Genomic DNA, 24605 nt, shown 5'->3' with positions numbered 1-24605 from the left:
CAGCAGTGCTGAACTTTCTCCATTTATAGACAATTTGTCTTACCGTGCACTGATGAACAGCAAGGCTTTTGGAGATACTTTTTTTACCCTTTCCAGCTTTATTAATTCTTAATCGTAGGTCTTCTGAGAGCTCTTTTGTGCGAGGTATCATTCACATCAGGCAATGCTTCTTGTGAAAAGCAAACCCAGAACTGGTGTGGGATTTTTATAGGGCAAGGCAGCTGTAACCAACACCTCCAATCTCATCTCATTGATTGGACTCCAGTTGGCTGACATCTCACTCCAATTAGCTCTTGGAGATATCATTAGTCTAGGGGTTCACATACTTTTTCCACCTGCACTGTGAATGTTTACATGGTGTGTTCAATAAAAACATGGCAACATTTCATTCTTTGTGTGTTATTAGTTTAAGCAGACTGTGATTGTCTATTGTTGTGACTTAGATGATGATCAGATCACATATTATGACCAATTTGTGCAGAAATCCACATCATTCCAAAGGGTTCACATACTTTGTCTTGCAACTGTGTGTGTGTGTGTGTGTGTATGTGTGTATATATATATATGTGTTTGGAAGTATTGTATTTGTGTGAGGGGTGCATAGTGTTGGGAGTGTGAAGGGTGCAGTATGTGTGTATGTGTGAGGGGTGTTGTGTGTGTGATGTTGCTGTGAATGTGCTGTGTGTGACTGCTGTGAGTGTAAAAGGGGCTGTGTGTGTGAGGGTGCTGTAAGGGTGCTCTGTGTGTGTGGGGGTGCTCTGTGTGTGTGAGGGTGCTCTGTGTGTGTGAGGGTGCTGCGTATGTGCGAGGGTGCTGTGTGTGAGGATGCTGTGAGTGTGTGTGAGGGTACTGTGTGTGTGTGGGGGGGGGGGGGGTGCTGTGAGTGTGAGAGTGCTGTGTGTGTGAGGATGCCATGAGTATGGTGTGTGTGTGTGTGTGTGTGTGGGAGGGGGGGGGGTGCTGTGAGTGTGAGAGTGCTGTGTGTGTGAGGATGCCATGAGTATGGTGTGTGTGTGTGTGTGTGTGTGAGGAAGCTGTGTGTGTGTCAGGGCTCTGTGTATGTGTGTTAGGGTGAGGGTGCTGTGTAGGAATTTGGAGGGATTGTGTGTGTGGGGGGAGACAGATTCATTTAAATATATTAAATATGTATTTTATTTTAATAAAACTTTATATCCCTCCCTTCTTACCTTTTGCCAGGGAGGGGGCCTTGCAGCAATCCCTAGGGTGAGTAAACTCTAGTCTGTGGCGCTAGAGTTTACTCTCGCGAGATCTGAATGTTACCATGGTAACTGCGGCAACGCTTCGACTTCCTGACCTCCAGCTGCTGGCTAGAGCTCACACTGGGTCCTCCTCTCCCTCCCTCCCCAGCTGGCGTCCGCCTTTCACTGCCTGTGGGCAGATCTTTGATCTCCCCACCAGCCCATGAAGGCGCACAGCAGGGCCGGTGCTCAGATATTACCAGCTCTGCATGGGCCTACAGGGGAGATTCTGTGACCTCCCCTGCCAGCCTCAACCCAAGGCCATCGCGGCCCACCAGGCATTTGCCCATTATGCCCAATGGCCAGTCTGGGCCTGCCTCCACCCTTCTAGCCACCCTGGTCCACAGCAGAGCAGACACTCTTTTTTTTTAGGTGCAATCCACCATGGCTATTAATCTAAATAGCCAAAACCCTCCTTCCTACACCATGAGTTTAACCTTCCTAATCCCCCACTGCCTTTCTATTGAAGCACGCAGCACAAGTAATATTTCTGAAAAAATTTCCTTGGAGGTTCTTTTCTTCAGTTTACTTCCCAATTCCCTGAACTCATTCTTTAGGACCCTCCATTTTCCTCTGACTTTGTCATGGGTATCACTAATGACCATAACAGCAGAGTCATCCCCAGCACCTGCCAATAATGAATCCACTCTGTCAACAACATGCCGGGTCCAATCACCTGGGAGACCGCAAACTGTCCAGATGAAACACCCTTTCAAAATGGAACTATAATCCATTTATGTGCTGTCTTTTAAATGATTCAATGATTAATGATTCAAGTTCAGTTGAGCTAACACTTTGAGCCAGTCTACTAAAAATAAAAGACAGCACATAAAATAAAAATACCTCATAATACTAGATGGAAAAAAAACCCAATTGGTCATAATGCCATAGTTTCATCGTGTTAACAGTTGTATTGTGTTGGAGATGTCTCTCACCTTGTTTGTGAGAAGAGAATGAGAGAGATAAAACAAAATCTACATCCTGTAGGGCAGCACATTTTGTATGCTGTCCAACAAAAAAAAACCAATACAAATAATAATAATAAATAATAAAAAAAAATCTGTATCCTAATTGGCATGCCCTTTCAAGTAACTGAAGATTTTACATTTTTAGTACTAAAAAATTGCACATTATCTAAAGAACCACTCTTTCTGTGCTGCTTGAAAAACATCCCGTAAGTTAATACATTTTTAAAGATAAAAAAAATGATAAATAAAAAACTCGGCAGTTTGTAAGGGAGCATTTTTTTTATGTGCTGTTCACTAACAAAATGTGTAACTAAATAAATTCAGTATCCATTAAAATATGCTTTCATCTAGACCTCATTTCAGGGAAAACTCATTCCAAGGTCCTTTTAAATAATTTATAATAAAATTTGATTGTTAAAGTTCAATGATTCTTATTTTTGGTATATTTAAATCCTCATTCATTAATACCTACACTAAAGTGTTGATTTTTTTTTTTTTTTTATCCAGGACACCTATAAGATATAAGATTATTCTGCCTATGGCAGTACAGTGCACAGGTATTAAAAGGACACTATAGACACTAAATGTACTTACTCACATTTAAGTGGCTATAGTAGCTGGTGTCTCCTGGCCATGTCCTTAAAGCGGCACTGTCATGCCGAACTTACCTTTCCTCAATCTCTTCCTCTTCTCCCCCTCTCTCAGGATCTGTTATTCTTTTCTTCCTGTCTTCTTTAGTTTTCTTTAAAACCATAAGACAAAGTAGGGACTCTTTGTCTTATGGGATTCCTCCGCTTGACCAGCTCTGACCAGCGGAGGAGCAAAGTGTGCTTCATTTCCGCTGGTCAGAGCAATTTTCCCATGATCCCTAGCTTTCCTCCCAGTTCCCACAATACTTCCTGTCAGTATTGCCGAAAGTCCTGTCACTTAGACAGAACGCCGGCAAAACTGCCGAATTGCATCCTAACAGAATGAGCACCGTTTCTCCATTGGTGTTAGGAGCAATTCGGTACTTTGTTCGTATCGGGATTTCATTCTAATGAATGAAACTCCGATCCTATTCATTGCTGTGGCTGCATCTTGCAGCCGCTTAGTAGATAACTCCCTAATTCCCACGGTATCAGGGAGCTATCTACTAAAAGGCTGAAAGACCTGAATTGGTCTTTCAGCCAAATTTACTAACACCAAGTAAAAATGACTTGGTATTAGTAAATAATATGCCCCTACTCGCTATACCGCGAGTAGGGGCATGTCTAGTAAGCAGTGAGCAGCCTGTGGCTGCTCACTGTAGAAAAAAAATAAAAAAAATATTGCCCCCCACCCCTAAATGACGGGTGGGGGCCGTAAAGTAAAATAAGGGAGGGAGACCTATTGTCCCCCCCCCCCCCCGGCCCCCACCCCTGAGCGGTGGGTGGGGGCCATAAAGATAATGAGGGGGGGGGACCTACTGTCCTCCCCCCCGGCCCCCACCCCTGGGCGGCGGGTGGGGGCCATAATAGTAGTAGGGGGGGGGGACCTACTGTCCTCCCCCCCGGCCCCCACCCCTGGCCGGCGGGTGGGGGCCATAATAGTAATAAAGGGGAGGGGGGGACCTACTGTCCTCCCCCCCGGCCCCCACCCCTGGGCGGCGGGTGGGGGCCATAATAGTAGTAGGGGGGGGGGACCTACTGTCCTCCCCCCCGGCCCCCACCCCTGGCCGGCGGATGGGGGCCATAATAGTAATAAAGGGGGGGGGGACCTACTGTCCTCCCCCCCGGCCCCCACCCCTGGGCGGCGGGTGGGGGCCATAATAGTAATAAGGGGGGGGACCTACTGTCCTCCAGCCCCCGGCCCCCACCCCTGGGCGGCGGGTGGGGGCCCTAATGGAAAAAAGGGGGGGGGGACCTACTGTCCTCCCCCCCGGCCCCCACCCCTGGCCGGCGGGTGGGGGCCATAATAGTAATAAAGGGGGGGGGACCTACTGTCCTCCCCCCGGCCCCCACCCCTGGGCGGCGGGTGGGGGCCATAATAGTAGTAGGGGGGGGACCTACTGTCCTCCCCCCCGGCCCCCACCCCTGGCCGGCGGGTGGGGGCCATAATAGTAATAAAGGGGGGGGGGACCTACTGTCCTCCCCCCCGGCCCCCACCCCTGGGCGGCGGGTGGGGGCCATAATAGTAATAAGGGGGGGGGGACCTACTGTCCTCCACCCCCCGGCCCCCACCCCTGGGCGGCGGGTGGGGGCCATAATAGTAATAGGGGGGGGGACCTACTGTCCTCCCCCCCCCGGCCCCCACCCCTGGGCGGCGGGTGGGGGCCATAATGGTAATAAGGGGGGGGGACCTACTGTCCTCCAGCCCCCGGCCCCCACCCCTGGGCGGCGGGTGGGGGCCCTAATGGAAAAAAGGGGGGGGGACCTACTGTCCTCCCCCCCGGCCCCCACCCCTGGGCGGCGGGTGGGGGCCATAATAGTAATAAGCGGGGGGGGGGATCTACTGTCGGTTTAAGCCAATCAGAGTGCTCTTTGTCATTTTACAAGCGTGGGAAAGTTCTTTGGAATTTTCCCACGCTTGTAAAATGACACAGAGCACTGTGATTGGATGGCTTGAAATCCATCCAATCACAGTGCTCTGTGTCATTTTACAAGCGTGGGAAAATTCCAAAGAACTTTCCCACGCTTGTAAAATGACACAGAGCACTGTGATTGGATGGATTTAAAGCCATCCAATCACAGTGCTCTGTGTCATTTTACAAGCGTGGGAAAATTCCAAAGAACTTTCCCACGCTTGTAAAATGACAAAGAGCACTCTGATTGGCTTAAACCCACCAATCAGAGTGTTCTTAGGCTAATTGCAGGGCGGGGCAAGGCTTTATAAGCCTTGCCCCGCCCTGCGGAGCTCAGTCTGCGCGGAGCCCTCCATGGGTGAAGATGGATTATTTTTTTGTGCGCTCGGGTTTTTTCTTTTTCGTCGGGTTTTTTTTTTTGCGCTCGGGTTTTTTATTTTATTTTTAGTTCGACGGCTATGATGGTTTTTTATTTGGCCTTTTTTGGGGCTGAAAAATGAAGATTTTAGAAAAAAGAAGACGTCGAATGGTAAGTTTAATTTTACTTTACAGGTTAGCAATTTTATTCCCCCCTCACTATTTTTTAGGGTGAGGGGGGTAGGTAGGAGCATTTTTTATTTGGGTGGGGGGTGGGTGACTAGGGGCTTGGGCACCCCTAGTCACCTTGATGGGGGGGGGGGGGGGGGGAATTTACTTAGTGCCCCCACCCGCCGCCCAGGGGTGGGGGCGGGGGGAGGACAGTAGGTCCCCCCCCATTATCGTTATGGCCCCCACCCGCCGCCCAGGGGTGGGGGCCGGGGGGGGGGAAGGACAGTAGATCCCCCCCCCCCCTTATTACTATTATGGCCCCCACCCGCCGCCCAGGGGTGGGGGCCGGGGGGGAGGACAGTAGGTCCCCCCCCCTTATTACTATTATGGCCCCCACCCGCCGCCCAGGGGTGGGGGCCGGGGGGGAGGACAGTAGGTCCCCCCCCCTTTTTTCCATTAGGGCCCCCACCCGCCGCCCAGGGGTGGGGGCCGGGGGCTGGAGGACAGTAGGTCCCCCCCCCTTATTACTATTATGGCCCCACCCGCCGCCCAGGGGTGGGGGCCGGGGGGTGGAGGACAGTAGGTCCCCCCCCCCTATTACTATTATGGCCCCCACCCGCCGCCCAGGGGTGGGGGCCGGGGGGTGGAGGACAGTAGGTCCCCCCCCCCTTATTACTATTATGGCCCCCACCCGCCGCCCAGGGGTGGGGGCCTGAGGGGAGGACAGTAGGTCCCCCCTCATTCCCATTATGGCCCCCACCCGCCGTCCAGGGGTGGGGGCCGGCGGGGGAGGACAGTAGGCCCCCCGTCCCCCCCTTATTACCCATAGAGTGAGGGGGGGACCTGGGGGGCTTATGAAGTGGTGGGGAGCTCTGCTCCCTGCCGCTTCTATAGTTACATATTGCAAGGAGGGAGCTGCACGCCGGTAGCTCCCTCCTTGTAATAAACTGAACGAACAAACTAACACTGATACACAGTGTTAGTTTGTTCGTCTGATTTTTTCTATTCATTCATTCGTCTGTCTGATGAATGAATGAATAGGTGAAATTCCCGTTCGCATGTCCAGGTGTTTCATGGGGCATGTGCGGGAATCTCAGGGCTATCTAGTGTGGGCAGATGACGTGTCCCACAGGGACTTCACCTACCCACACAAAGATGGCGGCGCCCTGAATAAAGATCGGGCAGAAAATAAAGAATAAAAAATAGGTAATGTGGGGGGCATAGGGGCATTTGGGGATGACTAGGGGGTCGATTGGATGTAGTTGAGGCGGGAGGGGGGTTAAAAAAAAAACGGAATTCGGCATGACAGTGCCGCTTTAAGTTTACAGATCTATTCATTAAACACCAAATTTTGCCAGGTGGACGCAATTCAGTAAAGATGGCTGAATTTTGACCAGATTGTTATTTCTCCAATTTACTACGTCCTCCCAACAAAATCAGCCCCAATCAGCCGGATGCATTTGGTGTTAACGAGGTAAAATAGGTGCTTTTCTCATCTAAATCCTATATAAATCCTATATAAATTAGGAATTTTCACAATGCAATGATTTAAAGAAGATTGGGACCACATGCATCCAGTATGATGTACATTTGCAAGTGTCACTTGTTTTTTGCAAGTGAACACTAATTGCCAGGACCTAAGCGGTCAGGGGGCATATAGTTAATAACAATTGTTATAATGAGGGTTGACCATGTGGCATCTGGACTGCACTTGCTAGTCAGCAACCACATTTTTAAATTTAATTTATAACTAGTTTGTTGGTAAATCTAAATCCTCATTTATTTTTCAGTATACACATGGTGTATCCAGGCCAGCTATTACCTATGAGAATATGTTGTCAATTACTACAGTGATTCACACTCTTGATTTGTTTTTTTACTTTTGAATTTTTACTTCGGTGCAGTGAGATTAAGTAATTACTTAATTACTTTTAAAAATTACTTTTAAAAAAATTAAAAGGAGAATTTGGTGTTTCAATATGACCCCTATATTATTAGAATTGAGGATTCATAGCTCCATTATCGGGGGCATGTCCGACTGCCGATGGAGATGGCCGCCTAACTCTGCAGCTCCTCGTGACACCCGCAATCAAAGACGCATAGCATAAGCCCAGCTCACCCACACACGGCAGATGGGTCGCACGAGAAGACTGGCTGACCCCGGCGGCACCCCGAGACCCGCGGGACACGGAGGGGATCAATCGATCCGAGCTTTCCTCCATGCCGCGAACCGAGCGCAATCCCCTCTGAGGGAAATGGAGGCCGCAAGCCTGCAGCTTGAGTCCCTCCCGTCCACGCCGGCTGTATTCTCCCCGGCCCCATCTCCCACACCGGACCCACAGCAACCTCATGAGGGTGAGTGGAGAGATATCCTGCCCAATCTCCTAACAAAAGCTGATTTTGAAACCCTCTCTGACAGATTGGGCCGTGTGGTCCATGAGGAGGTGGCCCAGCTGCGCGCAGATGTGGCTAACGTGGAGGCCCGCATGGCAGTAGCAGAAACTGAAACAAGGGCAATCAGGACGGATTTGGAACTCACGAACACTACGGTCGCAAAACAAGACGCTGACATAGCCTACCTTACCACGTGGGTGGATGATTTAGACAACTGCGGCCGCAGGATGAATCTGCGCGTCCGCGGAGTGCGAGAAGGGGGCCATTCTGAAAACATACCATAAACATTGTGGCAGATCTTTGCCCAGGTATTGGGGGGCCAACACGTACCCAGAATTGGCCTGATCCGCGCACACAGGGCGCTGAGACCAGTACCTGCACGCGAAGAACAACCGAGAGATATAATATGCTGCCTGGAAAACTATCACCTAAAGGAAGAAATACGACGCATAGCCAGACGCATGGGGACGATCCGCATGGAAGGACAGACCGTTTCTATATACCAAGACCTGTCACGCTACACCTTGCAGGCCAGGAGGGCCCTGTGGCCGGTGACATCAGCGCTGCAACAAGCCAACATACCGTATCGCTGGGGTTACCCGTTCTCCCTCACAGCCAGACACGGACAAGACCAACTGACAATACGGAAGCCAGATGATGTCCCAAGATTTCTCCACACACTAGGTCTCCCGCCACAACAGGTGCCGGACTGGCTGGCACGTTCATTCCTCCAACAACCAGGGCTGCCATCAGAAATTGTGGGGCCCCTAACACAGCTCAAGGTCTGGGCCCCCATGTGCCCGCCTCCAAATCCCGCCCACAGGAATACACACACACACAGACACAAAAGGACACAGACACAGAAAGATACACACATACTAACAGACACATACACACACACACTGATATACAGACACACACACTGATGTACATACATACTCACATACTGACACACACACACATACATACATACTGACAAACAGACATACATACAAATTGACATACAGACATACACATAAATACACACACACACAGATAGATATATACATACACACACACTGACAGGCATACACACTACCATATACACACACACTGACATACACACAGACACACACACAGACAGACAGACACATAGACAGACATACACACACACTGACACACACACAGACAAACACAGACACACACACAGACACACACAGACACACACACAGACACACACACAGACAGACAGACACATAGACAGACATAAACACACACACTGACATACAGACATACACACAGACAAACATTCACACACAGACATACACACAGACATACACACACACACTGACATACAGACAGACAGACATACAGACAGACATACACACAGACATACACACTGACATACAGACATACAGACACAGACATACACACACATACACACAGACATACACATACATACACACACAGATATACACACTGACACACACACACACACACAGACATACAGACATACACACTGACATACATACAGACATGCAGACATACACACTAACATACAGACATACAGACATACACACTGACATACACGCACAGACACACACACACAGACATACACACAGACATACACAGACATACACACAGACATACACACATACAGACATACACACTGACATACAGGCATAGACACAGACAGACATACACAGACACACACACAGACACACACACAGACATACACATAGACAGACATAAACACACACACTGACATACAGACATGCAGACAGACATACACACAGATATACACACTGACATACATACATACATACATACATACATACACATTGACATACAGACACAGACATACACACACATACACACTGACATACACACACAGACATACACATACATACACACAGATATACACACTAACATACAGACATACACACACACACTGACATACACACACATACATACACACACACACAGACATACGCACAGACATACACACAGACATACACACAGACATACACACAGACATACACACATACACACATACAGACATACACACATACAGACATACACACACATACATACAGACAGACATACACACAGACATACACACACATACAGACATACACACATACAGACATACACACACATACAGACAGACAGACATACACACAGACAGACATACACACAGACATACACACAGACAGACATACACACAGACATACACACACAGACAGACATACACACTGACATACAGACATACACACTGACACACACACACAGACAGACATACACACAGACATACACACAGACAGACATACACACTGACATACATACACACAGACAGACTGACATACACACACAGACATACACACTGACATACACAGACAGACTGACATACACACACAGACATACACACTGACATACACACAGACAGACATACACACTGACATACACACACACACACAGACATACACACTGACATACACACACAGACATACACACTGACATACACACACCTCATTTATCAGCCACCCTCCTCTTACCTTTAAGTTGCAGGAGGGTGGCTGGGGATGATGGGAGTTAGCGGATGCCTCTCCTCTCTCCTCTCCTTTTTCCTCTCCTCTGCTCTCCCTCCCGCGCGCAGTAAGCTGGGAGGAAGTGACCGGACGTCACTTCCTCCCAGCAGCCCTTGCCCGGTCGCGCAATTATCCGGTCGCAGCGCTGACCGGGCCCCTGAAGATATAGGGCCCATCGGGTGGCCCTAAATGCTTGGGCCACCTGATGGGCCCTGGTGCAGATGCACCTGCGCCAGTTTTGCCGCTCCACGTAGGGCCCGGGCGGCCGGGCCCCCCAGGGCCGCCGGGCTCATGACAACCATCATGGTTGTCACCCCTGACAACAACAACCGGGCCCACAACAACTACAACCACGCAGACCAGCAATGGCCCCAGCCCCAGCGTCAACGCGAATGGCACCAGGGCCAAGCGGAGAGGGAGCAGTAAACCACCACAGCACAGCGCAACCGAGGCATGGCCGTGGGGACTCCTATTCCATTGGTGAGACCTAGGTGAATCGTGAGTACAAACACAGGGGACACTATAAGAGAACCGCACAAACCCGCGGAATTTGGGGCGGGGGACGGGGGACCAAGAGCCTTAGCGACGATATACATCAACCACAGTATGCCGGGGATAACACGCTAGGCATGACCTGAGTCCTGACCATAGCAACGCATACCACCGGGTGGGTACCAGGACAATTGGGGAGGGGGGAGTGGCAAATACGCCAGCATGGGGAATGCAGAGACCCTGCTGACGCAAGGACAATGCACCCACGCTACATCGAACTTAAGGACGCAATCCCTGAGGCCCCCCAGGGCAGTGTATGGCGATGGAACGGTTACTTAGTTGGGGGAGAGGGGAGGCAGGGGAAGGAGGTTAAGTGACCCCTAAATAGCAAAGGATGATAGGCAACATACGGAACGGATGGGGTGGGGGAGAGGGGAGGCAAAGGAAAGCAGGAGAATGCGGAGGGAGCACCGGGGGGGGGGGACCCATACTAGAAGGAGGGAGGGAAGGGGGAGCACTGGATATGCACGTAGACCGCAATAATATCAAACCATATCTATGTACTACAATACTAAACGCACGAACCCACACACGGGAAGGAGGGAAGGGGTAGGAGGGAGGGGTGGGGAGCGTACGCACTCCGGACGGAGGGACACAACACCGAGAGAGGCGGGGGCAGGGCCACACAAGTACACAGGAGACTTGCGGAGCCCTTTGGGCAAGGGACGAGAACCTGGACAGACAGCCATAGGGTTAGCTGCCGCACAAAACGCATGACTAGCCGTGAGCAGGACCACCACTATAGGGAACCGGCCTGACTCATTATACGATGCTTACAGGTAAGGGCGTGCTGTTTGATACACACTAGGAACCCATACACGCTAGACCTTGCCGACCTCCAGACCGACCCAGAGCAGAGTACCAGATGACAACCCAGGTTCTAAAGCCAGAAAAGGGCAAATAACAGACAACAACACAGATACTGTAGGCTATTAGGTGACTGAGGTACCATCCCCCAGACATCATAAACCCCCACGGCCGCCCCATACCGAGCGAAGGCAGTCGCCGAGCCTTAGGCTAGGAAATTATAGCTCTATCCGTACCAAATGGAGGAACCCCGCGAGCCAGACACTGCCCCCATGGCACCCCAAGTCACTACATCCCCAACACATATGCCAGCTAGGCCCAGCCCATGCCGAAATCAGTCTCCCAACGCGCACGCGCTAGCAGATATTAGAGGCAGCCCGGACACGAACAGTTACGACATGCACCAAGAACCCATACTCAACGCAAAATAAGGCACGGAGCGGGCGCTCTGAGTAAATAGCCACTTAGGAGATGACAGACCGAGAACTGTGAACAGTACCAACACATACCAGGAGACCGTCTAAAAGCCCTGAAGTGCCAACGGATAGCCGCCAACGGGAAGCCCGACACCCCCACAGGCTTAGGACATAGAGACCCCCACATCTCAGGGGACACACAACTCCCGAAATAGACCCAGCCCCTTTACAGGTTAGGCCACGTGGTCATACACCTGGGACAACTGTCCATTGCCCAACGGTACTACAGAGGCTATACAAGTGACGTACATAGACGCAGAACACATACAAACTCTACCCGTACGCAAGACGACCGGACACCACACACTCACATACCCACCCACCGTACCTCACGACAGACCCAACCACCCCTGTGGCCGTCCGAAGGATGCTAGACCCGGGACCAGGCGGATTCGCCAGGGAAGACTTAACCATACTCTCATACAATGTGCACGGTTTAAATGTCAGGGAGAGGCGCTCTAGACTTCTGCGGGACCTGAAACACTACAGAACTTCTATAGCGTTTCTCCAAGAAACACACTTTCAAGAAGGAAGGGCACCGGCGCTGCAGGACCGCAGTTTTAGACTGGGATACTTTAGCAACAACCTGGACAGACGCTCGTGGGGAGTAGGTATCCTATTCTCCAGCAGAACCCCTTACATGGAACAAGCCACCGTCAGATGCAAACAGGGCAGATATATTTTTACCAAAGACACGATCCTTGAGCAAACCTACACGTTCGCCAATATCTATGCCCCAAACACGAAACAGTTCCACTTCCTACGGAACGCACTGTCAACCCTGATGAAGTTCGCCGAAGGCACCCTGATCGTGGGGGGTGATCTGAACCTGGCTCTACACCCAGATCAAGGTTCCACATCTGCGCCCGGCAAGACCCTGCATAATAGACATGCGAACACACTCTGCCTCTTACACCAACACCAATTGGCAGACTGTTGGCGGGTGCTAAACCCTACGACGCGAGACTATACTTTCTACTCTCAGCCCCACTCAACATATACAAGGCTAGACTACTTCTTGATAGCACACCACAACTTAACCCTGCTCACAGCAGCCGAAATCCTGCCGATGACATGGTCTGACCACAGCCCGATCCGCATACGGATGAAATCACCGCTGTTTAAGCCGAGGCAGATGTCCTGGAGGCTGAACGAATTGATCCTATCGGATGTACAGGTGACTGATAAGATAGGCCAAATTATACGGGACTACTTCCAAGATAACGAAACAGAGGATGTAACACCGATGACCTGCTGGGAGGCACACACGATGGTGGTGCGAGGCCAGATTATAGCAATATGCGCAACCCGAAAAAAAACGGCAGTACGGGAAATAACCAAGCTCAGCTGAGAAATTGCGATCTTGGAAGCCAGACATAAACGAACCCTAGAAACGACGATATATAGAGAGCTAACAGACAAACGTAACCAGCTGACCGCGCACCTTAAGAGAAGAATCCAGCGCACGTACCAACACTACAGACACATGATCCACGAGCACTGAGATAAATGCGGAAAATTACTAGCCAACCTCCTGAAGCAACGTAGAACACAACTATAAATACCGAAGATAAAAAACGGACAGCAACAAATCAGTCACCTCCCAGACCAAATAGCAACGGAATTCCAACGGTACTACCAGGATCTCTACCACCTCCGCGAGGAAGCACAGGAAGATCAGAAACTTCGTAAAACAGCGGACATATGCAAGTACTTGGAATCGGCGAACATACCGGAAATAACGGAAGCAGACAGAGAAGCACTGGAAGCTCCTATAACACCCGAAGAGTTGTCATGCGCCATCAAGAAAGCTAAAACGGGCAAGGCACCGGGGCCGGACAGACTGCCCCTCCAATACTACAAGGTCTTTGCGCAAGGGGTTCAACTGAAACTACTTAAGGCCCTGAACTCCATCCTGGATGGAGCCGCACCATCAGCCCAGTTCACCTCGGCGAACATTACACTGCTCCCTAAGGAGGGCAAGGACCCGACACTATGCCCTAACTACCGCCCGATTTCGGTGCTCAACACGGATATCAAACTTCTGGCGAGCATTCTAGCAGCGCGACTAGCGCCGCTGCTGCCGGACTCAATCCACCCAGACCAGACAGGGTTTATCCCAGGCAGGGAGGTGAGGAACAATACCATCAGAGTACTGAACATCATCGCGTACGCTAGAACACACAAAACGCGGGCCCTTCTTTTGTCGACCGACGCGGAAAAGGCGTTCGACAGGGTGGACTGGGATATGATGTTCGAGACCCTCCAGGCCTACGGGATGGGACCCAATTACCTTAAGTGGGTACAGGCACTCTACACCTGCCCAACGGCACGACTTCAGATAAACGGAGCACTGACGAACCCGTTCCGGATCTACAACGGGACCAGACAGGGGTGCCCACTTTCACCCTTGATCTTCGCGTTGACGCTGGAACCGTTCCTACGTAGGATCAGACAGAACATAACCATACAGGGCCTCACGGTTGGATCGACACAACACAAAACGCTAGCATATGCGGACGACCTGCTGTTTGTGGTCACATGTCCGGAGACCACTTTGCCGGCGATACAGTCAGAGTTCGAAGAATACGGGCTGGTCTCCAACCTTCAAATAAATTACGCTAAGTCGGAGATACTCAACCTCACCGTCAACAATGACCACAAACGTACGCTTCAAAGACAACACCCATACCGCTGGTGTGACCAACACATGTGGTACCTAGGGGTTTGGCTCACACCCAACCCGGCAGACCTGTACGCCCACAACTACCTCCCTATTCTGAAAAAAGCAACAGAGGAACTAAATAAATGGAGCTCCCTCTACGCGTCGTGGCTAGGAAGGGTAAATGCCGTCAAAATGACGCTTCTACTGAAACTTCTCTTTGTGTTCCAAACAGTGCCGATACTAGCCCCACAAACATTCTTCGTGACACTGCGGGCAGAGGTCCGCAAGTTCATATGGAAAGGCAAATCCCCACGAATAGCGCACGCTCAACTGACCCTGCCTAAACTCCGAGGGGGCCTGGCGCTCCCTGATTTAGAAAAATACTACCAGGCAGCGCACCTCACCAGAGTCGCCAACTGGACCATAGCCAGCGGAACGAAACCGTGGACCCAACTAGCAATACCTCACGACGGATCCGGGCCCGCTACTGCCGTTGAGAGGCAACCCAGACTTCCCAGCAGGGGACCACGGCCCCACACCGGGCCCGGCGAGACGCGCAACGACACCCCGCATGATGGATGTCCTCTGGAGACCATTTGAGGTCCGCTGTGTCACTGACCTTTTTCCGGACAGGACACTTACTTTTTACAGATAGTCGGGTACGCCCGATCCATCCCACAAAAAACATCATTGCTGAGAGAACCCACACAATTCGAACTACTCTGTACGCAGGATAAGGAAGCACCACGCACCATTTTGCAGATATATGCAATGCTGGTTATGGGTAGATACCTACTGGCACCCCCCTGCATGAGAAACTGGGAGGAAGACCTGGAAGAATCCATGTCGGAAGCGGACTGGGATAAAAGCATCGCCCTGATGCAAAAAACACCGAGCTCGGCAAGGCTGCAAGAAAACTTGTACAAAATTTACACCAGATGGTACTTGACACCGACGGCGCTCCACGCCAGGAATTCAGAAATCCCGGATACGTGTTAGAGATGAGGAAATGAGAGAGGCACATTCATACACATCTGGTGGGCATGTTCGCGTCTCGGACCATTCTGGGACACAATTGAGGAAGTGATACACGAAGTGACCGACGAATTGCTTCCAATATCCCCTGCAACATCCCTCCTACACCACACGTATAAGCCTATATCGACATACAGTAAATCGGTCGTCCCGCGGCTCTTGAATGCGGCGAAAGCGACGGTCCCAATATACTGGAAGCAAGCAAACACACCCTCCATCGCAAGATGGGTGGAAGAGGTGGAAGCAACTAGGAAATTTGAGGACGTGAAGGCTACGACCCCGACCCTCAGGGATCGCTACACCAAGCGGTGGTTTCACTGGATCCGACTAACCGCCTCTGATGCTTTTCAGAACCGCATGGCGACGCAATAGGCGGAGGAAGAGAGTAGTAAGTCTAACTAATTACGGCACCGACATAATGAGTGAGGGAACGGCGGTCCGGGACGGCGACAGGGGATGGGATCACCCCGCTTCACCCCCTTACAAATTCTACGTACACATAGACGAGACGCGACCAGCCACAACATATCAGCATACCTCCAAAGGATGACTGATGGCAAGACGGCGAACAGGCCTGACAGGGACATACACAGGTGCACACACACCATTTACACGCAGCAGCGCGCCGAGCACACGCGGAAACACTAGTCCGGCCGGGGGGCACACTCCCAAGGACACATCAAAACCAATGCGACTTTGAACTATGCTACATGACACCAGACTCATTACAAACACGCGGACGGTAACAACATAGTGCAAGCATCCACTGCAGCCAGACAGAAACCGACAGGAATCGCGAAACCACACACTCCGAGCATGACACGCACACCATTAGCCCACACGCAGATCTATATAATCCACCCCGAACTCCACGGGACAGCACCACAACCATGTAAACGAGTGAATCCACCGACGCACGACAACACCACGACTGCACGAACGACACGCATAGTACACGATTCAAGAACACCGACACAGGATTCACATCGCCAAGCTAGAGGCAGACACACAGAGCTCCAGAATAAAGCAACTCAACACGGGTACAACCATAGACACATGCAATAGAAGAGGCACCGACATACAGCAACAGACTCCACCATAACTAGCAGAGGGGATGACAATGACACATGCAAGGCCAACATTACCACAACACACACGAGCAAAGATAAATTACTATGAAGACATGGGCGTTTGAAACGAAAACTTAGCTAAGCTAAAATATGCAACCCGCATGGCACTCACCAAATGAGGTTGTTATCGGTTAACTGTTAAGTGTTTACTGTTTATTGTTTCATGTAAACTTTAATATGCTGTACTCTGTTCCGCAGTACATCAAAAAAGAGCCATGGTCAACTAGCCTCTGCGCAGGCAATAGGATGACATTCAAACTTATATAACTAATAACAGCGACTCTGCGTAGGCAATGACCCGCTAGACAACAAGACTAAGTTTGAAATCCTTTTTTCATTTTTATTTATTTATTTATTTTTTCTTGCACTCTGGCAAACGTAAAGTGAGCGATATAACTCCCATTTTTTGTTTCCATGTTCACTTCTACTCAATAGCTAGCTGGAATATAAATCCACTTTGTCCACCTACCGCGCACTACATTTTGAATAGCTGCTTACTTAAACGCACGTTAGTATGTCAATTTATTAACTAAAAGCACAAGAATAACTCTTTCTCGCTGACGTACAGCACCTGAGCACTATATAACATTCATGCCGCATGTATTTAACATAACGCTATAATGATAGGCCTCTGAGTCACTGACAGTAATTACTAGGGGTTACACTGCTCTAAAGCCAGACCAAACATTTAATGGGAGCCTTCCTGAGCTGATCCCCGCTTCTGTTGTTAGGCTTTGTTATCAAATACAGCACAATCCGTTCAACCACAGTGTAATGGTGTGCCCTTTAGTTAAGCCATAGTTTAACTCATCACTGCCAACATGTGTGGAAGTACTATCGGGGTGCGACACATCACTTAGTAATACTAAGTAGATACATAACACGTTATGATCACAATATAGTGTCCTTTGAAATAAACTCAAAAAAACAAAAGCACATGGGGTATACTAAAACATATAATTTTAAAAAGGCCAATTTCAATAAGATAAGGGAAGCTTTACAATATATTGACTGGCATAACCTCTTTAGTGAAAAGAACACTGAGGATAAATGGATCATCTTCCAACAAATATTAGAAAGGTACATTTCTCAGTATGTACCATTGGGAAATAAGTATAAAAGAAACAAATTAAAACCAATGTGGCTTAGTAGAGAAGTAAAACAAGAGATTAAAAATAAGAAAAGGGCATTTAAAGCATTTAAATTAGACAAATCAGATGCATCTTATAAAAGATATAAGAAAGCAAATAATGCGTGCAAAAAGGCAATTAAACTTGCTAAACTTCAAAATGAAAAAATGATAGCTAAAGAGAGCAAACCCAACCCCAAAGCATTTTTTAAGTACATAAATTCCAAAAAAAACCAAAAATGAAAGTATAGGTAAACTTAAAACTGAAACGGGGGTGTTAGTTAATGAAGACCAAGAAAAGGCAGGAATTCTAAATAACTATTTCTCCTCCGTATATATTAAAGAAGAACCCATGGCAATAGATGTGCAAATGATTGCTACTAAAAACTTGCAGAATAATTGTAATTGGTTAACTCAAGACAATGTGCTGCAGCAACTAAAGAAAGTTAATATAAACAAAGCTCCAGGGCCTGACGGTATCCATCCACGTGTACTTAAGGAACTAAGTGTAGAAATAAGTGAACCTCTGTTTTTAATCTTTCAAGATTCTTTTCTTTCAGGAAGTGTTCCGGAGGATTGGAGGAAGGCAGATGTGGTTCCTATATTCAAAAAGGGTTCAAAATCCTTGCCTGGAAATTATAGACCTGTGAGCTTAACTTCTGTGGCTGGTAAAATATTTGAAAGGTTATTAAGGGATAATATTCAAGAATTCCTTGAGAAGAATATGGTTATCAGCAAAAATCAGCACGGTTTTATGAAGCACAGGTCATGTCAAACTAACTTGATTGCGTTCTACGAAGAAGTAAGTAGAAGTATAGATCAGGGTGTTGCAGTGGATGTGATCTATTTTGTTCTAAAGAAGGATATCATGGCACTAGAAAAAGTGCAGAGGCGGGCTACAAAATTAATAAGAGGAATGGAACATATCAGCTATGAAGAAAGGTTAACAAATTTAAACCTATTTAGTTTAGAAAAACGTCGCCTGAGAGGGGATATGATAACATTATACAAATATATTTGGGGCCAATACCAACCATTGTGTGGAAATCTATTCACAAACCGGACTTTACATAGGACACGAGGCCATGCGTTTAGACTGGAAGAAAGAAGATTTCGTCTAAGGCAAAGGAAAGGTTTTTTTACTGTAAGAACAATCAGGATGTGGAATTCTCTGCCTGAAGAAGTGGTTTTATCAGAGTCCATACAGATGTTCAAACAGCTACTAGATGCATACTTGCAAAGACAGAATATTCAAGGATATAATCTTTCAATGTAGGGTAATATGTGCTTGATTCAAGGATAAATCTGACTGCCATTCTGGGGTCAAGAAGGAATTTTTTGTCCTAGCTTGTTGCAAAATTGTGCTTCAAACTGTTTTTTTTTTTTTTTTCCTTTTGGATCAACAGCAAAAAACAGGTGTGAGGAAGGCTGAACTTGATGGACGCAAGTCTCTTTTCAGCTATGTAACTATGTAACTATGTAACTATGTAACTATGTTATTTCACATACTTTAGCCTGGCACGTTGTGATTTAGCACAGACAGCAGCGCATAAACTTCAGTTCAGATCTGGCACAAACTTTTCTGCCCACGTACGCAGACTGAACAAAGGGATGGTGTAAATGACTTATTGGTACCCAAGTCGGAATGATATGCATTATGATATCTGCTAAAAATCTTCAGTATGTAACTTATGTTCAAATGATTTAACATTTTCGCTTTACTAGTCATTGACTGTTCTAATTTGATATATAATGCACTCAGAGGCATGTGTTAATGGAGTATGTTTATTATGGTTCGCACACTTCCCCTGCGTGGGAAAAACTGCTTTTCTTCTGAACCAATAAAAATATTTAAAACATAGCTCCATTATCCCCCACCTGCCATGCCGTAAGTATGGACATATATACTAAATAGTAACTAGCCAGCAGCTACTCACTCTAACTGAAACTAGCGACTTGGCAGATATAGTCGCTGTATGGATTTTGTGGTTTGGACTTTAGTGACTAGACCCTCAGCCATCTAAAATGTGAACCAAATTTAGGCTCAATATGAAGAAATCACAGTTCTACAGTTCAACAAAAAAATCCAGCCATTGTTAATAGAGTGAGAACAGTTTGCGCAACATCAATGTAACCTGGCAGCTAAGGAGAGTGTATTGGAATGCACATGCGTGAATAATGATGACTTCACTGTACTAGTCAGTGGTGGTGTGTAGAGTGAGTATGTGTACTGTGTGGCCATCGCATGCAAAATGACCGAGTAAGTAGAGCAACGAATCTGAATGCAATTTTGTGTTAAGTTTGAACATTCCTTCCTGGAAACTATTCGGATGATTCAGAAGGCTTTCAGGGACTTCAAGAAGGTCGAAAATCTGTTGAAAGATCTGATGCTCTGCAACTTATAGCTTTTCCAAAAACTGAAATTACATTCGAGGGGAGAGATTTCAGATGTTGATGAGATTCAGGTAAATACGGCTAGGGCAGCTGATGGCGATTCCAGCAAAGAATTTTGTCAATGAGACACTGGGAGAACTGTGTGATGTTCCAATGTGCCTACTTTGAAGGGGATTGAGGCATCATTGTCCTAAGTACAATATTTTGTGTATCTTCTTGATTAAATGTCTCTACGCCTTATATTGCATGGCTGGATACTCTCCGGACAGACCTTGCATATTTATTGCATGTAACTTTATTTTTAAAAGAAATCACAACATATCACATGAAACTTCACCAGATCAGGTGACTCACAATTCGTCACAGTCTACACATATCGTCATGATGGGATTCCACCTCCAATGCACAATGGATTAGGGATTAGATGGAGATTATAATGCTTGGTCCCCCATGGTTTGTAAAAAGTTTGTTGGTGTCATTTAAAAAAAAAAAAAAAAAAAAACTAATCCTACATATAGAGATAAAGATCTAGACTTAACCCTCCACTGGTAATAAAGTAGTTTAAGGAACTGAGGATCAATAAATAAAAAATGTTTTTGTAATAATGTGGAAAGTGTATAATATTAGTGTATGTCAATGCTTTAACTATAGCAGTAGGGGACCTTTGAATATTAGCTGCTCAGTCAACAATGTCTCTGCTAGATCATAAAAAGCTCAAAAGTGATCATTAATAATTCAACATGTTTAAAATATAGAACATATTGTACTTCATGAAATATTCTTTAAACCTTTTATTTTATTTTTTTGCATCTGAATATGTAGTTTTAGTTAAGGACAAAAAAAAATGTATCTCAGAAATAAACTTCATATGAAGATTGTTGAAATATGAATGTGCATGGTGATTAAATAAAACTCCCTGTTCAAACTAGTACTAGCATTGAGGATTATATAACTATTCTATAGCCCCAAGGATAAAAATACATTTAGTTTTTCTGCCTTTTGGGATATCTCTTGTACTGCAATGCAGCGATTTTAGTCATATTTTCTGTTACCTAGAACTTTACTGTACACAGACATCTGAGAGCAGCATTTGTATCTGAAACAGGGAGCAATTATAGCTCCATTAGAGGCTCATTAAGGACAATTAGGACAATAGTGCTGACTCAATGGAACTGCAGGTAAATAATGAAGCTATATGGTTTAACCACATCCCTACTAAAGATTTGTAACACAATTTCCAAGCACTTAACAACATGATTTTATCTTCTAACAAACTGCAAATCCCTTGCAAGTTGAAGTGACTGAGATCCAAATCTGATGTCTTGACAGTAAAAGTTTGAACAAATGACTTTATTTCAGCTGATTTCAAATAAAAGTGAAATAGTGGTATATGATCACACTCTTTAAGGACAGACGACGGATATATTCCGTCATGATTCCCTTTTATTCCAGAAGTTGTGTCATTAAGGGGTTAAGGGGTTTTAAAGCTCTAAACGTAGTTCTTGTGATATTTAGCATAGCAAATGTCTATCAAAATCTGGCTTCATCTTTAGCTGCTTTTCTTTTTACAGTTAGGCCTATTTACAAAGCTTCAAAATGAGGGATCAGGTAGCTTAATTGGATTTTAAAAAGTCACTGGAATTGATTAATTAAATACGTTTTGATTCTGGTTGACTGTCACATATTAGAACTGGTCAGGAGAATGTAATACGTCTCCAGTCAAGAAAAGGTCAATTACTACCAAGTGTATTGTGGGGAAACCTTAAAGGGTTATTCCAAGCACCATGCCCACTTTATTGATTTGAAGTAGTTATGGTGCCTGGAGTCTGTATTTCAGCATTTTGCTTTGAAACACTGCACATACAGAGATTTACCCCTGAGCTGCCGGAGACATAACTCCCCCTTTAGCAGCGTGATTAGTGCCTATTTTCACAATGCTCCCTAATGGTGGGTGCTTGCTACAGATTCTGCTGACTTATGAGAGGAGAGCTTTATATTTTGTCTCAAGCAGCCAAAATAATCCCTGTAAAGACAGTGTCAAGATCAGGCAGAGAAATTAAGGGTGGGCAGAGGGATTGGTAACTTCTTGGAAGTCGTAGTAGGCAGAGTAGTAGACAGCTGTCTGCAGTGGTGTATCCTGGTTTTGTGCTGCCCTAGGCAGGACAAAACTCAGGCACCCCCCCCCCCGCGCCACCCCCACCCAACCTTTACCCCGTCCCGCATTCTAAATACACACACACACATTCACTGACAGATAAGCATACACTTGCTAACAGACACAGACACACTCACACTCAGTAACAGACACACTCACACTTAGTAACAGACACGCACTAACAGACACGCACTAACAGACACACACTCAGTCACTAGCAGACACAAACTAGCAGACACACACACTCACTAACATACACACACACACAGTCAGACACACACACACACACACAGGCAAACACACTAACAGACACACTCACACTCAGTAACAGACACACTCACACCCAGTAACAGACACGCACTAACAGACACGCACTAACAGACACGCACTAACAGACACACACTCAGTCACTAGCAGACACAAACTAGCAGACACACACACTCACTAACATACACACACACACAGTCAGACACACACACACACACTCACAGGCAAACACACTAACAGACACACACACTAACAGACACACACACACACACACACTCACACTCACTAACAGACACACTCACTAACAGACACACATTCACTAACAGACACACATTCACTAACAGACACTCACACACACACACTCACACTCACTAACAGACACACTCACTAACAGACACTCACTAACAGACACACACACACACTCACTAACAGACACACACTCACACTCACTAACAGACACTCACACTCACTCACTCACATTAACACTTTTTTTTTTTTTACTTCAACCCCCCCCCCCAGCCTCCTTACCTTTGGGAATGCTGGGGGGGGGGGCATCTTTTTTCCCTGGTGGTCCAGTGGCTGCTGCTGGGCGGTCGGGCGGCGCTCTTGGGCGGCTGGCGAGGGAGCACTCCATCTGAGCTGTCTGCTCAGCTCCCTCGCGCGCCGCACAGTGAGGCTGGGAGGCGGAGCCGGAATATGACGTCATATTCCGGCTCCCAGCCTCACTCTGCGGCGCGCGAGGGAGCTGAGCAGACAGCTCAGATGAAGTGCTCCCTCGCCAGCTGCCCAAGAGCGCCGCCCGACCGCCCAGCAGCAGCCCGGCATGTCTGTTAGCCGCAAGGCTAACAAGACATTTGCCTTGGGCATTTGGGGGGCGGCTTTTTTTGCCGCCCCCTAGAAAATGCCGCCCAAGGCAAATGCCTTGTTTGCCTCGCGGCTAATACGCCCCTGGCTGTCTGCCCCATGATGAAATTGCAGTGAGGCAGATAATGTAGCATGTCTGGTCTAGATCACAACTTGGAGACAAGCTGCCCTATTCCCATTACAGTAGCATAGTTTTAATATGTTTTAAAAAAATATAAAATCTTACTTTTTCATGATTGATAAATGATAAATGACAGTTTGAGTCAGCCCTACTAAACCTTTGGAGACAAAAGCTGTGAAATAAAATATCCATGTTTAAATAATAAACATATTTTGAAAAAAGCAAATATAACACGTAGGCAGCTTATATTTAAAAAAAAAATGTATGATGCTAAAAAAAAAAAAAGATGATGACTAAAAAAAATAAAAAACACAAAAAGCCTAAATAAAAAAATGACAGGGACATTCAAAAGCAGTCACCTCAAAATAGTAATCAGATAGGGCTCATGAAGGAAATAAAACCCGCAAGTATTATTCCCAAATCACAGCACCAAATCAAATTTAAAAATAAATATAGGGAGATGAAACTCAGCAATTAACACAATTTTTCCATCTCAATAATTAATTGGAATTGAAATGGAAAACTGCAAATCAAATGAAGATTGACAAACTAGAAAATAGGTTGCTGCTCAAGAGGTATACATTAGTAAGAGCATATTCCGCTGACAGTGGTGTTATCAACAGATGTGTGTATGGGTAACAGCAGGAGACATTGGAAAATGTAAGAATTGCAGCAGAACTGAGTTAAACTGCCAACATTATTGTAAGGCTGAGTGAGTCTTTGAAGCATGCAAGCCAATGAATGCTAGTGAA

This window comes from Pelobates fuscus, chromosome 2 (assembly GCF_036172605.1).
Source record: "Pelobates fuscus isolate aPelFus1 chromosome 2, aPelFus1.pri, whole genome shotgun sequence".
Lineage (NCBI taxonomy): Eukaryota > Metazoa > Chordata > Amphibia > Anura > Pelobatidae > Pelobates > Pelobates fuscus.
Note: the sequence above shows the minus strand (reverse complement) of the source record.